The following is an 18,020-nucleotide window of genomic DNA, read 5'->3' as shown; positions in this document are numbered from 1 at the left end:
TATAGTATATCCAAGTATATATATTATATGTATATGAGATTTATCCCTTTAGCTGTTATGAAGCACACAGCTGTGTGAAGCTCATTTATATTGTCATGTGACCATCACCACTGCCCATTTCCAAATCATTTTTTCCTTTATTTTTAACTTTGGAATTATATTTATGAATAGAAAACGTATTGTACATTTAACCCAATTTAGTGGTGAGTTCTTTAGCCTTTGCCTTTTCCAGCTTGAAAACGAGAGCTACAGACTTAGGACCCAGAACGTTGGCTCCCCAGTGGTGGCAGGTCTCATCATATCTGTCATTATAAATGTCCTAATAGCTTCCACCAGCTTAGCTAGAGCACTCTTGTCTTCTGAGTTAACCTGTGTGAAGGTAACAGTGATGCATGTCTTCTGTGGACCAGGAGCCCCAGCCTGAACTTTCCCTTGATGATGCAGTAGGGTACCCCATCTTTCAACACAGGGCAGCAGGAAAACCACTATCTCAATGGGGTCTACATCATGGGCAATCACCACCAGCTGAGCCTTCTTGTTCTCCACGAAGGTGGTGACTGTATTGTCCCCTGCTCAGAGGAGAGGCAGTCTCTTAGTTGGGACGTCCCCTTTGCCAGCAGCTTTCTTCTCAGCGCGGGCCAGCAGTCTCTGCTTTTTCTCCTGCTTTGTCTCTGGCCTGTACTTGTGGGCAAACTTAAGCAGCTGAGTCACTGTTTGCCTGTCCAGGGCCTGGGGGAACTGGTTAATGGCAGGAGGTACTGTGAGCTGCTTATAGAGGATGGCTCTTTGCCGCTGTAGAATGACATAGCGGGGACCAGTTGACAAAGTGTGTGAGATCTCTTTTGGGCTGGATGTCCTGCCTAATCCCGAAGTTCTTGGTCCTTTTCTCAAACAAAGAATTGACCATGTTTTTGGTCTCCTGTTTCTTGACAAACAGGGGGGTGAGGAGAGGTGGAAGATTGGGGGTGGGCTCCAGGGCCACCTTCTTCCCTTTGGCCTTCTTTCCTTTGGGCATCTTGCTCGGCTCGGGGAGGTCCAAAGCACTTCTTTTTTTTTTTTTAATTTTTTTTTATTATTAACTTGAGTATTTCTTATATACATTTCAGTGTTATTCCTTTCGGTTTCCGGGCAAACATCCCTCCCCCCTCCCTTCCTTATGGGTGTTCCCCTCCCAACCTTCCCCATTGCTCCCTCTCCCCAACAGTCTAGTTCACTGGGGTTCAGTCTTAGAGGACCCAGGGCTTTTTCCACTGGTGCTCTTACTAGGATATTCATTGACCTATGAGGTCAGAGTCCAGGGTCAGTCCATGTATAGTCTTTGGTAGTGGCTTAGTCCTGGAAGCTCTGGTTGGGCTGGCATTGCTGTACATATATGGGGTCTCGAGCCCTTCTTCTTCCAGTTTTTCTCTGATTCCTTCAACGGGGTCCTTTCTCTTCAGTGGTTTCCTGCTTTTTGCATACGCCTCTGTATTTGCTGTATTCTGGCTGTGTCTCCTCAGAGGCATTCACATTTTGATCATCCGTCTTGAGTTTCATTTGTTCTAGGCATCTAGGGTAATTCAAGCATTTGGGCTAATAGCCCTTATCAATGAGTACATACCATTCTTTCTGTGATTGGGTTAGCTCCTCTCAGGATGATATTTTCCAGTTCAACCATTTGCCTACAAATTTAAATTAAAGTCATTGTTTATGATAGCTGAGTAATATTCCATTGTGTAGATGTACCACATTTCTGTATCCATTCCTCTGTTGAAGGGCATCTGGGTTCTTTCCAGCTTCTGGCTATTATAAATAAGGCTGCGATGAACATAGTGAGCACGGTCTTTTTTTATATGTTGGGGCATCTTTTGGGTATATGCCCAGGAGAGGTATAGCTGGATCCTCAGGCAGTTCAATGTCCAATTTTCTGAGGAACCTCCAGACTGATTTCCAGAATGGTTGTACCAGTCTGCAACCCCACCAACAATGGAGGAGTGTTCCTCTTTCTCCACATCCTCGCCAGCATTTGCTGTCACCTGAGTTTTGATCTTTTCTCACTGGTGTGAGGTGAAATCTCAGGGTTGTTTTGATTTGCATTTCCCTGATGACTATCTATTAACATTTCTTTAGGTGTTTCTCAGCCATTCGGCATTCCTCAGCTGTGAATTCTTTGTTTAGCTCTGAACCCCATTTTTTAAAAGGGTTATTTGTCTCCCTGCGGTCTAACTTTTTGAGTTCTTTGTATATTTTGGATATAAGGCCTCTATCTGTTGTAGGATTGGTAAAGATCTTTTCCCAATCTGTTGGTTGCCGTTTGTCCTAACCACAGTGTCCTTTGCCTTTACAGAAGCCAAAGCACTTCTAAAGTCATCCTGCTCCTTCCAGCCGTGTGCAATCACATCTACACTAGTCTATGCATTTGACCAAACATGTCATCCGGTTATTTGAGGTCAATATTAATTTCCAGAAGTGCAGCTCAGGTGGGCGTTTATGTTCCTAATTTCCAGAACCTTCTATAGATTCTTTAGGATTTTCTCCAAACATCAGCAGATACACTCTACAACTGATTGGTTGGCTACCATCCATTTCTTTTTGTTGCTGAATTGTGTCCAGGACTCCTAAGGGAATACTGAGCAGACACCACTGAGTGACACCAAGATATCACAGCAGCATCCTTTCATGGATCCTGCTCTTAGAGGGAAAGCTGTCAGTGTCGTCCCCACTGAGTCCTGAGTTGACTCTGTGTTTTTTTCCTTTAAACTTATTTATTTCCTTTTCATCCCAATATCAGCCCCACTCCTCTCAGACTCCCCCACCCCTGCAGCTCATTTCTTCATCCCCTGCTTTTTCTCCCTGGGTATCTCCCCCTCAATCCCCTCACTCACCCAGGACCTCAGTCACTGCAGGCCTTGGTGCATCCTCTCTCATGGAGGCCAGATAAATCAGCTCAGTTCAGTGAATGGGATCCTCAGGCAGGCAACAAATTCAAGGATAGCCCCTGCTGCAGTGGCTGGGGTCCCACATGAAGACCAAGCTGTGCTCATGCTACATATGATTGGCTGTGGGTCTCTGCATCTCTCTCCACTGGCTGCTGGGTGGAGCCTCTCAGATGACAGTTATGCTAGGCTCTTATCTGCAAGTGTAACAGAGTACCAATAGTGTCAGAGATGGGTGGGTCTCAGTTTGGTTCAGTCATTGGCTGGCCATTTCCCCCAGCTCTGCTCTATCTTTGTCCCTGAACTTCTTGTAGGCGGACACATTTTAGGTCAAAGCTTTTGTGGGTGTGTTGGTGTCCTCATCCCTATGATGGGAGTTCTGCCTGGCTACAGAATGTGGAAAATTCAGGATCTATATCCTCTACAGCTAGGAGTTTCAGCTACAGTCACCCAAATAGCCACCCTGGGGTCTACCACGTAATAGAGATGTCCTGTGTGTAGTGTTCCCTTTCACTGATTTCTGTTCTCTCTCCTGGGTTCTCCCTACAACTGATTCTCTCTGCCCTGCTCCCCTCCCCACCCCAACTCCCACCCAATTCTCTCCATCCCAATCAAAGTGTGCTGGGATCTGCACAAATGCTGAGGTTGGACCTAGACAAACGCACCAACTGTCACCATGTAAATATTCAATGGTTTCGTGTGACCTCTGCCTGAGGTTTTATGACCTCTGGGTGCAAGGTGGGATGTTTTCACTTTGCTCACACTGGTATAGACTATTCCTGCTTCCTATCAGTATGTTGTGCCCACACTGGGGTTTTAGAATTTAGTGCAGGAACCACCCAGAGTAGACAGACTGAAATACCTGAATGTTTTATATGAATTCGCACTGTTAAGAACAGGGTGTATTTTTGGGGGGCAGTAACTCAGCCAAAGAATCAGGAGAAGCCTTGATAGTGTCGGTCTCACCGTAAATGTGGCCCAAGAGAGATTCTTGATACTAAGAATCTGGCTGAGGGAACTGTGCACTCTTAATAGAAGAGACTGCTAGGAATTCCTGGCTCCAGAGAATTGTCCTACCTTGGGGGAGTGTTGGAATCTGATCCATTAGAGCTAAGAGAATGATTTATTAGCTGTCTGAATCTCCCAGTTTATGGAACTGTCCAGTGCACTGCCACAAGAGCCACAGGTAGGCTAGGTCACAGGGCATCTCCTGAGACGCACGGAGAGCACAGCTGACATATGCTTAGACCACCAGTCAGCTGTTGTGATGAACTGGTGAGACTTCACAGGAATGTCAGTGTCCCCAAGGGAGGGACAGAGGACGTAGGTTCTACTGATGACTCCATATCTTCAGGGAGTAAGTCTAATGAATCCTCTCCTGCAGGCAAAGAGGAACAGACACTGCTGATCTGGACAGGTGTCCTGCCCCAGTGTCAGGGCCTTGTTCATACTTAAGGCTACCTTGTTGACACTGCAACACTTGTTCCCCTAGGTGTGCTGTCACTGGGACTCAGACACAGGGAACACAGTGGCCACACGAGCCTCACACAGGCCACATGTGACAGAAGTGTAGCCCAAGCTATCTGTCTCCAGCCACGTATCCAGTGTCTCCACCCTGGAGGCCTTCTGAGGTATCTGTAGAGCAGGGAGGATCTGGTGTTGATCTTGGTCATCAACAGTTGAGGGGACATGTTGTCCAGGAAGTGAAATCAAATGGACCCTTAGATTTGACTCATGGGCTAAGCCACATGTCTCTGGAGAATTTCTGAGAATTCCAAGACTCCTTATCCCACGTGCTAGACAGAACATCATGCATTTCTGGTGTGCTGCTGTCACTCCTACTGGAAGGTGAAGGACAGGTCTTTGCTGTGTCACCCTTGTTTCAGTAAATCCTTCTAGGTTTTATCTGCTCAGGGAGTCACTGATTTCAAATGACTTTAGCATCCATCTTTCATCTTACCCTATTTTGCTCTTTAGAAAAATAATTTTTGCAGGAATCAGCCTTAGATTCTATAGGTTGGTAACAATGGTCACATATGTCAAAAGTTAGCATTCCAAATCCCTATCCTGGATCTGCCAAACACACTTGTCCCTTAGAGCACAGTTCCAGCACATTCTGGCTTTCTGCCTCCCTCTAGTTAGAAATGACTCTGAAAACACCCAGTGGGAGGGCTGGAGAGATGGCTCAGTGGTTTTGAATACTGGAATCTCTTGTAGAGGAGTCCATTACAGTTCCTAGCGGCTCATAGTCACCTGTAACTTCCTATTCAGAAGATCCGATGCCCCCTTCTGACCTGTGTGAGCATCAGGCATTCTGTGGTGCACAGATATGCATGAAGCCAAAATTATCTTGCACATAAAATATTGAAATCAAGCAGCCAGCTGTGAATTAGGAAATACTCCTGCTTGGTCCTTACCTGTGTGAGACTGGGCATTACAGACCAAGGGGAAATAGGATTCTGTTTCAAACCTGTTTGCTTTTCCCTCGTATTTTTCTTCTTCTGAGGGTCAATCTTTGTTTCTTGGGGTCCTGTGCCTCATGCAAGTCACCATGGAACCCCTGGGAAGCCTACCCTATGGTGCAGCCTGAATAGTGTGCTAAATACTAAACCTGCTCATTGTCTCACATGAGATTTCTGAATGCACATCAAGTCTTGCAGACAGGCTGTGGATGTCCCTAAAGGATGCTCAATGTATCAAGTACCAGCCTTGGGTTGGAGAGGGGTTCTGAGGAAGGGGTGTCTGGGAGCAGTGAATAAACAACTGGAAGTAAAATTGTGGGTTACAAGCTAACAGTATATGTTTGTCTTGAGACAGTTTTCCATATGGTTCTCTGGTCTTGACAGTTTTCTTTTGCAATTCTAAAAATTCTCAGATTTCCAGAGTTGTACCAGCTTGCAATTTCACCAACAATGTCAGTCTGGAGGGTCCTTAGAAAATTGGACATAGTACTACCTGAGGACCCAGCTATATCACTCCTGGGCATATACCCAAATGATGCTCCAACATATAACAAGGACACCTGCTAACTATGTTCATAGCAGCCTTATTTATAATAGCCTGAAGCTGGAAAGAATCCAGATATCCCTCAACAGAGGAATGGATACAGAAAATGTGGTACATCTACACAATAGAGTACTACTCTGGTACAAAAAAAAGACCTCATGAAATTCATAGGCAAATGGATGGAACTAGAAAATATCATTTTTTTTGAGCTGAGGACTGAACCTGGGGCCTTGTGCTTGCTAGGCAAGCCCTCTACCATTGAACTAAATCCCCACCCGAAAATATCATTTTTTTTTTGTTCTTTTTTTCGGAGCTGGGGACCGAACCCAGGGCCTTGCGCTTCCTAGGCAAGTGCTCTACCACTGAGCTAAATCCCCAACCCCCGAAAATATCATTCTTAATGAGGTAATGCACTCACTGATGAGTGGATATTAGCCCAAAAGCTTGGATTATCCAATATACAATCCACAGACCCCATGAAGCTCACCAAGAAGGACAACCAAAGGGCGGATGCTTCAGTCTTTCTTAGAAAGGGGAACAAAAATATTCACAGGAGTAAATTCAGAGACAAAGTTTGGAACAGAGACTGAAAAACAGGCTATCCAGAGGCTGCACCAGCTGGGGATCCAGCCCATATACCATCACCAAACCTGGATGATATTGCTGATATCAAGAAGTACATGCTGACAAGAGCCTGATATAGCTGTCTCCTGAGAGGCTTTGCAAGAGCATGACAAATACAGAGGCAGATGCTCATAGTCAACCATTGAACTGAGAATGGGGACCCCAGTGGAGCAGTTTGAGAAAGGATTGAAGGAGCTGAAGGGCTTTTGCAACCCCATAAGAACAACAGTACAAACCAACCAGAGCTCCCAGGGACTAAACCTCCATCCAAAGAATACACACGGACAGACCCATGGTTCCAGCTATATGTAGCAGAGGATGGCCTTGTTGGGTATCAATGGGAGGAGAAGCCCTTGATTCTGCCAAGGTTGGAACCCCAGTGTTGGGGAATGTCAGGTCTAGCAGGGGAGAAGGAGTGGGTGTGTGGATGGGGGAACATCCTCATAGAAAGAAGGGGAGGAGGGATGAGATAGGGGGTTTATGGATGGGGAAACTGGGAAGGGGATAACATTTGAAATGTAAATTAAAAAATATACAGTAAAAAAATCCCTGGAGAGCTCATCTATTACTGACCAAAAGTTCAGCCTTTAATTTACTTATCAATTCAATCATCCACTCCGCATTCCATTTTGATTATCTCAAGAATCAGCATCCCATGACCCCAGCCCACTGATTCTTAGAAAGAGATAGCAAACACATTTTTTCATCATTGCAAATGATTTCAGAGATCTGTCTGCCTTTGTGAGCACAGACAATAAACTTAGCTGGGTGGGATTCCACCCTGTAATCGCCATTTCTACCACGCTTGGATCTTGACCTAAACTCCTTTTTCTCCTAGGCTGACCTTGAACTCAGGAATCTGACCGCCTTTGTATTTTTCTGCCAAAGTGGCTCACAGTGCAGTTGCCACTGTTTTTCTAGGTGAGTGAAATTTCTCATATAATTCATATCGCATCCTTATATTTTACATAGTTGAAAAATTATATAATTTTGTACTCATGTTTTCAGAATTTTTTCCCACAGCCTGAAGGGCTGTCCTGAAGATTTTAGTTTTTACCATACTGCTGAGATATAAACATGCCCTTGTTCTAAACTCATGCTACTTTTTTTTTCTTGGATATCTTATGTATTTACATTTTTTGACTTATTTGACTTTTTTTTTTTAAACTAATCCACTATTGGTTTCTTTGACCTTAATTCCCCCAGCCCTCTGACAGTTTTACCTCTCTAATCCCTCTTTTAAATCCCTTCCTGATTAAACCGATACACAGAACACAGCCCAACCTTTAGGAAGTCAAACTATACACCTTTTATCACATCAAAACAAAACCAATTTCCCACCAACTTCCTTCAACTTCGATTTATTTCTCTCCTTCAAAAATGACAGTAGTCATATATAACATGTATTGAAAACATGCCATTAGGAGAAAGATTTATTAATTGTAAGTCTTTGACTATGTGTTGGATCCACCCCACCCCAAACACTTCTGCCTTCCTCAATTGTCTAATCACCGAAATTCGTTCCCAAAATGGTGAGGAAATACAAATGTTGTATACAAAGGTGGACGTGTAAAGAATGCACCAGGAAGTATAATGTATTTAGTACTGTGTGAGTATACAGGAAGCTAAGATAAGGACTGTGAGAATAATGAGCAGAATTTAGGAATGAGTCAAAATCTAGAATCAGATGGGAAGGGGGCACATTAATTAGTCCTAAGGTCTTGCTGTACAAGGTAGGGAGCTATTCCTGTAGCACCTATGTGAAAATGGTAAATGTGGAGGGGCCTGTGAACGGCTAAGAAAGGACGTATTTACATTTCAGATGTTTGCCCCTTTACCCCCTCTCCCATAACCCCTGCCCTCCCCCTTCTATCAGCTTCTATGAGGATGCTCCCACTCCCACCCATCCCACCCACACACTCCAACCTCAAAGACCTGACATTATCCTATACTGGGGAAACGGACCTTCACGGGACCCAGGGCTTTTCCTCCTATTTTTATTTTATTTTATTTTTTATTGGATATTTTTCAAATTTACATTTCAAATGTTATTCCCTTTCCTGGTTTCCTGCACATTAGCCCCCTATCCCATCCCCCTCCCCTTCTTCTATAAGGGTGTTCCTCTCCCCATCCAATCCCCTTGCCACCCCCCAACACTCCCCTACACTGGGGGCCCAACTTTGGCAGGATCAAGGGCTTCTCCCTCCATTGGTGCCCAACAAGGCCATCCTCTGCTACCTATGAGGTTGGAGCCCAGGGTCAGTCCATGTATAGTCTTTGGGTAGTGGTTTAGTCCCTGGAAGCTCTGGTTGGTTGGCGTTGTTGTTCTTATGGGGTTGAGAGATCCTTCAACTCTTTCAATCCTTTCTCTAATTCCTCCAATGAGGGTCCCGTTCTCAGTTCAGTGATTTGCTGCTAGCATTCGCCTCTGTATTTGAAATGCTCTGGCTGTATCTCTCAGGAGACATCTATATCAGGTTCCTGTCAGCATGCACTTCTTAACTTCATCAATTTTATCTAGTTCTGTTGGCTGTATATATGTGGGCCACATGTGGGGCAGGTTTTGAATGGCCGTTCCTTCAGTCTCTTCTCCAAATTTTTACCTCCACATAATATTAATATTTTTGTTCCCCCTTTTAAGAAGGAGTGAAGCATCTGCATTTTGGCCATCTTTCTTTTTGAGGCTCATGTGCTCTGTGGATTGTATCTTGAGATTTTTGGGTTAATACCCACTTATCAGTGAGTGCATATCATGTGTGTTTATCTGTGATTGGGTTACCTCACTCAGGATGATATTTTCTAGTTCGATCCATTTGCCTATGAATTTCATGAAGTCATTGTTGTGATAGCTGAGTAAGTACTCCATTGTGTAGACATACCACATTTTCTGTATCCATTCCTCTGTTGAAGGGCATCTGGGTTCTTTCCAGCTTCTGGCTATTATGAATAGGGCTGCTATGAATATAGTGGAGAATGTGTCTTTTTGTTTTATGTTGGAGCATCATTTGAGTATATGCCCAAGGAGAGGTATAGCTGGGTCCTTAGGCAGTGCGATGTCCAATTTTCTGAGGAACCTCCAGACTGATTTCCAGAGTGGTTGTACCAGTTTGCAATCCCACCAACAATGGAGGAGTGTTCCTCTTTCTCCACATCCTTATCAGCATCTGTTGTCACCTGAGTTTTTTATCTTAGCCATTCTGAGTGGTGCGAGTTGGAATCTCAGGGTTGTTTTGATTTGATTTTCCCTGATGACTAAGGATGTTGAACATTTCTTTAGGTACTTCTCAGTCATTTTCTTGAGATGTGAATTCTTCGTTTAGCTCTGTACCCCATTTTTAATAGGGTTATTTGGCTCTCAAGAATCTAACTTCTTGAGTTCTTTGTATATTTTGGATATTAGCCCTCTATCAGATGTAGGATTGGTAAAGATCTTTTCCCAGTCTGTTGGTTGCTGTTTTGTCCTAATGACAGTGTCCTTTGCCTTACAGAAGCTCTGCAGTGTTACGAGATCCCATTTCTCGATTCTTGATCTTAAAGCATAAGCCATTGGTGTTTTGTTCAGGAAATTTTTCCCAGTGCCCATTTGATTGAGACTCTTCCCCACTTTTTCTTCTATTACTTTGAGTGTATCTGGTTTGATGTGAAGGTCCTTGATTCACTTGGACTTATGCTTTGTACAGGGTCATAAAAATGGATTGATTTGCATTCTTCTACATGCTGACCTCCAGTTGAACCAGCACCATTTGCTTAAAATGCTATCTTTTATCCACTGGATGGTTTTAGCTAGTTGGTCAAAAATCAAGTGACCATAACAGTGTATCCACTCGATGGTTTTGGCTCCTTTGTCAAAGATCAAGTGACCATAGGTGTGTGGTTTCATTTCTGGGTCTTCAGTTCTATTCCATTGATCTACCTGCCTGTCTTTGTACCAATACCATACAATTTTTATCACTATTGCTCTGTAATACAGCTTGAGGTCAGGGATAGTGATTCCCCCAGAAGTTCTTTTATTGTTGAGTACAGTCTTTGCTATCCTGGGCTTTGTGTTATTCCAAATGAATTTGCAAATCGTTCTTTCTAACTCTATGAAGAATTGAGTTGGAACTTTGATGGGGATTGACTTGAATCTGTAAATTGCTTTTGGCAACATGGCCATTTTTACAATATTAATCCTGCCAATCCAGGAGCATGGGAGATCGTTCCACCTTCTGAGATCTTCTTCAATTTCTTTCTTCAGAGACTTGGAAGTTCTCTCATACAGATCTTTTCACTTGCTTGGTCACACCGAGGTATTTTATATTATTTGGGACTATTGTAAAGGGTGTCATTTCCCTAATTTCTTTCTCAGTCTGTTTGTCCTTTGAGTAGAGGAAGGCTACTGATTTATTTGAGTTAATTTTATATGCAGCAAATTTGCTGAAGTTGTTTATTAGGCTTAGTAGTTCTCTGGTGGAACTTTTGAGGTCACTTAAGTATACTATCATGTCATCTGCAAATAGTGATATTTTGACTTCTTCCTTTCCAATTTGTATCCCTTTGACCTCCTTTCATTGTCTGATTGCCCTGGCTAGGACTTTGAGTACTATATTGAATAAGTAGGGAGAGAGTGGGCAGCCTTGTTAAGTCCCTTATTTTAGTGGGATTGCTTCTAGTTTCTCTCCATTTAGTTTAATGTTAGCTACTGGTTTGCTGTATATTACTTTTACTATGTTTGGGTATGGACCTTGAATTCCTGTTCTTTCCAGGACTTTTTATTATGAAGGGTTGTTTAATTTGTCAAATGCTTTCCAGCATCTAATGAAATGATCATGTGCTTTTTCCTTTGAGTACGTTTATATAGTGGATTATGTTGATGGATTTTCTTTTTTTTTTTTTTTTTTTTTCTGAAAGAAAATTTTTATTTATTTATTTATTTATTTTTTTTTTATTATTAACTTGAGTATTTCTTATATACATTTCGAATGTTATTCCCTTTTCCGGTTTCCGGGCAAACATCCCCCCCTCCCCTTCCTTATGGGTGTTCCTCCCAACCCTCCCCCATTGCTGCCCTCTCCCCAACAGTCTAGTTCACTAGGGGTTCAGTCTTAGCAGGACCCAGGGCTTCCCCTTCCACTGGTGCTCTTACTAGGATATTCATTGCAACCTCGAGGTCAGAGTCCAGGGTCAGTCCATGTATAGTCTTTGGGTAGTGGCTTAGTCCCTGGAAGCTCTGGTTGGTTGGCATTGCTGTACATATGGGGTCTCGAGCTCCTTCAAGCTCTTCCAGTTCTTTCTCTGATTCCTTCAACAGGGTCCCGTTCTCAGTTCAGTGGTTTCCTGCTGGCATACGCCTCTGTATTTGCTGTATTCTGGCTGTGTCTCTCATGAGCGATCTGCACTCACATTTTGATCATCCGTCTTGAGTTTCGTTGATGGATTTTCATATCGTGAATCATCCCTGCATCCGTGGGATGAAGCCTACTTGATCATGATGGATAATCATTTTGATGTGTTCTTAGATTTGGTTAGCGAGAATTTTATTGAGTATTTTTGCATCAATATTCCTAAGGAAAATTGGTCTTAAGTTCTCTTTCTTTGTTGGGTCTTTGTGTGGTTTAATTGTAAGAGTAATTGTGGCTTCATAGAGAGAATTTGGTAGTGCTCCATCTGTTTCTTTTTTGTGGAATAGTTGGATAGTATTGGTATGAGGTCTTCTATGAAGGTTTGGTAGAATTCTTCACTAAACCCATTTGTTCCTGGTCTCTTTTTAGTTGAGAAACTTTTAATAAGTGCTTCTATTTCTTTAGCAGTTATGGGGTTGTTTAGATGATTTATCTGTTCCGAATTTAACTTTGGTACCTGGTATTTATCTAGAAAATTGTCCATTTCCTCTAGTTTTTCCAGTTTTGTTGAATATAGGCTTTTGTAGTAAGATCTAATGACTTTTTAATTTCCTCAGATTCTGTTGTTATGTCTCCCTTTTCATTTCTGGTTTTGTTAATTTGGATATATCTCTGTGCCCTCTGGGTAGTCTGACTAAGGGTTTATCTATCTTGTTGATTTTCTCTAAGAACCAATTCCTGGTTCTGTTGATTCTTTTTATAGTCCTTTCTGTTTGTACTTGGTTGATTTCAGTCCTGAGTTTGATTATTTCCTGCTTTCTACTCCTCTTGGGTGTATTTGCTTCTTTCTGTTTTAGAGCTTTTAGGTGTGCTGTCATACTGCTGATGTATGCTCACTTCTGTTTCTTTTGCAGACACTCAGAACTATGAGTTTTCCGCCTCGTACTGCTTTCATTGTGCCCCATAAGTTTGGGCATGTTGTGCCTTCATTTTCATTAAATTTTAAGAAGTCTTTAATTTCTTCCTTTATTTCATCCTTGACCAAATTGTCATTGAGTAGAGCATTGTTCAACTTCCACGTATATGTGGGCGTTCTTCCCTTATTGTTATTGAAGACCAGCTTTAGGCCGTGGTGGTCTGATAGCACGCATGGGATTATTTCTATCTTCCTGTATCTGTTAAGGCCCGATTTGTGACTGATTATATGGTCAATTTTGGAGAAGGTACCACGAGGTGCTGACAAGAAGGTATATCCTTTTATTTTAGGATGAAATGTTCTATAAATATTTGTTAAGTCCATTTGGTTTATAACTTCTGTTAGGTTCTCTATGTCTCTGTTTAATTTCTGTTTCCATGATCTGTCCATTGATGAGAGTGGGGTGTTCAAATCTACTATTTTTTTTTTCCGGAGCTGGGGACCGAACCCAGGGCCTTGCACTTCCTAGGCAAGCGCTCTACCACTGAGCTAAATCCCCAACCCCCAAATCTACTATTATAGTGTGAGGTACAATGTGTGATTAGAGGTTTAGTAAGGTTTATCTTATGAATGCACATATCCTTGCATTTGGAGCATAGAGATTTAGGATTGAGATTTCTCTTGGTGGATTTTTCCTTTGATGAATATGAAGTGTCCTTCCTTACCTTTTTTAATGACTTTTGGTTGAAAGTTGATTTTATTCGATATTAGAATGGCTATTCCAGCTTGTTTCTTCAGACCATTTGCTTGGAAAATTGTTTTCTAGCCTTTTACTTTGAGGTGGTTTTCTGTCTTTGCCTCTGAGGTGTGTTTCCTGTATGCAGCAAAATACTGGGTCCTCTTTATGTATCTAGTCTATTAGTCTATGTCTTTTTATTGGGGAATTGAGTCCATTGATGTTTAGAGATATCAAGGGATAGTAATTGTTGCTTCCTGTTATTTTCATTGTTAGAGGTGGAATTATGTTAGTGTGTGTCTCTTCTTTTATATTTGTTGCAAGAAGATTACTTTTTTGCTTTTTCTAGGGTGTAGTCTCCTTCCTTGTTTTGGAGTTTTCCATTTATTATCCTTTGTAGGGCTGGATTTGTAGAAAGATAATGTTTAAATTTGGTTTTGTCATGGAATATCTTGGTTTCTCCGTCTATGTTGAGAGTTTTGCTGGATACAGTAGCCTGGGCTGGCATTTGTGTTCTCTTAGGGTCTGTGTGACATTTGCCCAGGATTTTCTGGCTTTCATAGTCTCTGGTGAGGAGTCTGGTGTAATTCTGATAGGTCTTTATATGTTACTGACCTTTTCCCTTACTGCTTTTAACATTCTTTCTTTTTTTGTTTTGCATGCATTTGGTGTTTTGACTATTATGTGATGGAAGGAATTTCTCTTCTGATCCAATCTATTTGGAGTTCTGTATGTTTTGTGTATGTTTATGGGCATCTCTTTCTTTAGGTTAGGGAAGTTTTCTTCTATAACTTTGTTGAAGATATTTACTGGCCCTTTAAGTTGGGAGTCTTCACTCTCTTCTATACATATTTTCCTTAGGTTTAATCTTTTCATTGTGTCCTGAATTTCCTGGATGTTTTGGGCTAGGAGCCTTTTGCATTTTACATTATCTTTGATGGTTGTGTCAATGTTTTTTTTTTTTTTTTTTTTTCGAGCTGGGGACCAACCCAGGGCCTTGCACTTTCTAGGCAAGCGCTCTACCACTGAGCTAAATCCCCAACCCCTGTGTGTCAATGTTTTTTATGGTATCTTCTATCTCGTGTATTCTGTTGGTGATGCTTGCATTTATGACTCCTGATCTCTTCCATAGGTTTTCCATCTCCAGGGTTGTCTCCTTTTGTGCTTTCCTTTTTGTTTCTATTTCCATTTTTAAGTCCTGGATGGTTTTGTTCAAGCCCTTCATCTGTTTGCTTGTGTTTTCCTGTAATTTTTTAAAGGGATTTTTTTTTTGTGTTTCCTCTTTAAGGGCTTCTACTTGTTTACTTATGTTGTCCTCTATGTCTTTAAGGGAGTTATTTATGCCCTCCTTAAAGTCCTCCATCATCATTATAAAATGTGATTTTATATCTAAATCTTGTTTTTTCAGTGTGTTTGGATATCAAGTATTTGGTTTGGTGGGAGAGCTGAGGTCTGATGATGCCAAGTAGTCTTGATTTCTGTTGCTTAGTTTCCTGTGCTTTCCTCTCACCATCTCACCTGTCTCTGGTGTTAGCTTGTGTTGCTGTTCTGACTGTGGCTTGACCCTCCTGCAGGCCTGTGTGTCAGCATTCCAGTAGACCTGTTTTCTTTCAGTTGTATCTGGGAACAAAAAGCCCTGCTCTCAGGTGTGTAGGCACTCCTGGTGACTAGTTTTCACCTCTGGGTTCTGGTAGAAACCCACAGGTCCTGCCCCTTACTGCTTCTAATCCTCTGTGCCCAGGGGGCACAGATGGCAGTAGGCGATTTCCTTGTGGGTTGGGAATATGGGCAGAGAGTATTCTCCTTTGAGTTCTCAGGAGTACCTGCACTTCTGAGGGTCCATCTCTCTAGATTTGGGTGCAGGGAGCTATGTGACCAGTTCAGTCCAGTTCCAGGAGCAGGTCGGACCAGCAGCTTCCTACTGTTGACTGCTCCTATATTCCTGTATCCAGAGGCACTATGCAGTTTCCTCTTTGACCAGGGAGATATGGGAGCTATGGGAGAGGTGGGCAGAAGTGGCAGACAGTCCTGAAGTCTCAGGATTGCCGGAGCTTCTGAGTGTTCAGCTCTCTCACCCATGGGATTTGGGTTCAGGGAGCTGTTGGATCAGTTCAGTTTAGTTCTGGGCACAGCCAGAAACCAGAAGTGTCCTATCTCTGAGGATTTCTGCCTTTGTGTGTCCTGAGTCCACTAGGCAGGTCACTTGGAGCAGAAAAGTTGGTCTTACCTCTGCTATCAAGTGTGTAGGCACTCCTGGCGACCGACTTTCAACTCTTGGTGCAGGCAGAAACACGAAGTTACCTGACCCTAACTGCTCCTAGATCCCTGTGCCCAGGGGACACAGATGGCACTAGGCAATTTTCTCTTGGGCCAGTAATGTGGGCAGAGAGTAGTCTCCTCTGAGTTCTCAGGAATGTCAGCACTTCTGAGGGTCCAGCTCTCTCCCACACGGGATTTGGCCATGCTAGTTTTACTTGTCATGGAATCATTAACTTTGCCAGAGAGAATATTTCCCAAAGGAATTACATGAAGAAAAAAAATTTGTACAAACAAGCCTCACACTCAACAACTGTCAAAACTCCTGGAGGCCCATGTCCTGCTGCCTCTGTTCCATGGGCCGTAACCATGTCATTCAGTCCCTTGCATAGCAATTCCAGATATGGCATTAATGGAAAGTCTTCTTATTTAAGACAGCCTTGAACAGCAAAGCCATGGAGGTCGCTTGGCCCCTCTCAGTAGTTGGGTTCAGTGTAGCTGGAGGGACACAGCTCCATGGAGCAAGGCAGGCAGTGGGTCATGAGGACCAGGAGAGACACTGGGGCTGTGACTCCAGGTCCTAGGTCTGTACCATCAATATCTGCAGCTCAGCTTCCATGTGACAAAGACTGTTTCTCTCACACACCACACTTGACCCACCACATCTGAGCACACAGCTCCTCCTGCATCTGCCTGAATCACCTTCTGCCTGGTTCTCCAAGGACATGGATTGGGGGACTAGGTTACAGAGACCATCACTGGCTGAAAGAAACCTTTGCAAGGATCAGAGGTCCCACAGGGAGCCATATACTCTCTCTCCTGTCTACACAGCACTGTTACTCAAGGCCACCATCACAAGGGATAGTTCTAACCCCATAGAGCATGACAATGGTAGCCTGAAAGCATGAATTTGAGACTTAGAATAAAACTACCTGTGGAGGATAAATGGTCACTGCCTTTGAGCAGGTAACAGGCTGAAGTTGTTCAAAGACAACTGGACTGTCATTTACTCATGTCACAAGTGACACAGGAACCGAGGAATGTAAAATGTGGAACACAGTGAATAGGTTGGAGGGCCTTCTGTCTTGAGAGGTTTAAGATGATGGAGAAGGAGGGAACATCTAAGACTCAGGCTTAGTGAACAAATGAATGTCTAGTGGGGTTATTTTGTGTGTGTTCACAGGTGATGGATCAGGGCTTATGCATGCTACTCGATTACTCTTCTACTAACTTGCAAGTCAACTCTCTCTGGGCCCTGCATAAATGAAGTTATAGCACAGATCTATAGCCTTCTATATACCATGATTTCCCTTTCCTTCTGCTCACATCACATGTGGCTTTATTCTGTTTGTTCCAGATGGTTTGGATATCTTGCTGATAACCCCTTCATATATTCACTTGCATCCAACGTCAAACCTCAACTTCTCCTGTCATACAGCCTCTTACCCTACTGCACAGCTGCGGACTCCAGCCCATGTGATGACTGCCGGGAAATGAGAGTCCACTCAGTTGGAGAATGAGGAACTTCCTCTGGATTTTTTTCTGTGGAGGAGAAAATTTTAACTGTTTAAAATAGTGTCCTAGTTAGCCTTCACTGGCACCTTGACACAGCCTAGATTCACCTGTGGAGAAGCGTCTCAACTGAATAACCATCCTTATCCAGTCTGGCTATGGATGTGTCTGTGAGGGATTGTCTTAACTGATGCAGGAGGGCCAGGCCACGGTGGGTAGCAAAATTCCTAGGCAGATGGTCCTTAATCTTATAAGAAAGCTATTTAACCATGTGCCAGAAAGCCAGCCAGTGCCTGAGCCAGCCAGTGAATGAGCCAGCCAGAATCATGGTTTTGCCTTCATATCCTTCCCTGCTATTAAATGACCCAGACTCAAAAGGAAAATAAACCTTTTACTCTCTTTTAAGGTGATGCTGCTCAGAGCATTTTTATCACACCAAGAAAAAGATACTTAGAACAGTGTATGGGGAAGAGTAGATGGCACATCCATTTGAGTCAATGTTCTACGTACTCAAGAGCTGATGCCCTCAGCACCCTGTGGGCAAAGAGAAGGAAGGATTGAGACCCCAGAGATGGGCCAGCTGGTAGAGGTGCAGTCCTTTCATTATTGTCCTCTCCTTTGACTCTGAAGAGAAATGTCCCAGGAATTTCCTCTGAAATTTTTTGAGAGCAAGGCTCCTCCTGAGGGTGCCCATCCACTGGATGCACACTTCTTCCAACTTTAGTTTAATTCTT

The 18,020-nt window shown here is 43.0% G+C and overlaps 1 pseudogene; it reads right to left on the bottom strand.

The window, feature by feature from the left end:
• Positions 1-187: 187 nt before the first annotated feature.
• On the bottom strand, positions 188-1,015 carry LOC116892585 (annotated as a pseudogene).
• Between the last annotated feature and the right edge of the window lie 17,005 nt (positions 1,016-18,020).

This window comes from Rattus rattus, chromosome 2, assembly GCF_011064425.1.
Source record: "Rattus rattus isolate New Zealand chromosome 2, Rrattus_CSIRO_v1, whole genome shotgun sequence".
NCBI lineage: Eukaryota > Metazoa > Chordata > Mammalia > Rodentia > Muridae > Rattus > Rattus rattus.
This window is presented reverse-complemented; position numbering and strand designations above follow the sequence as displayed.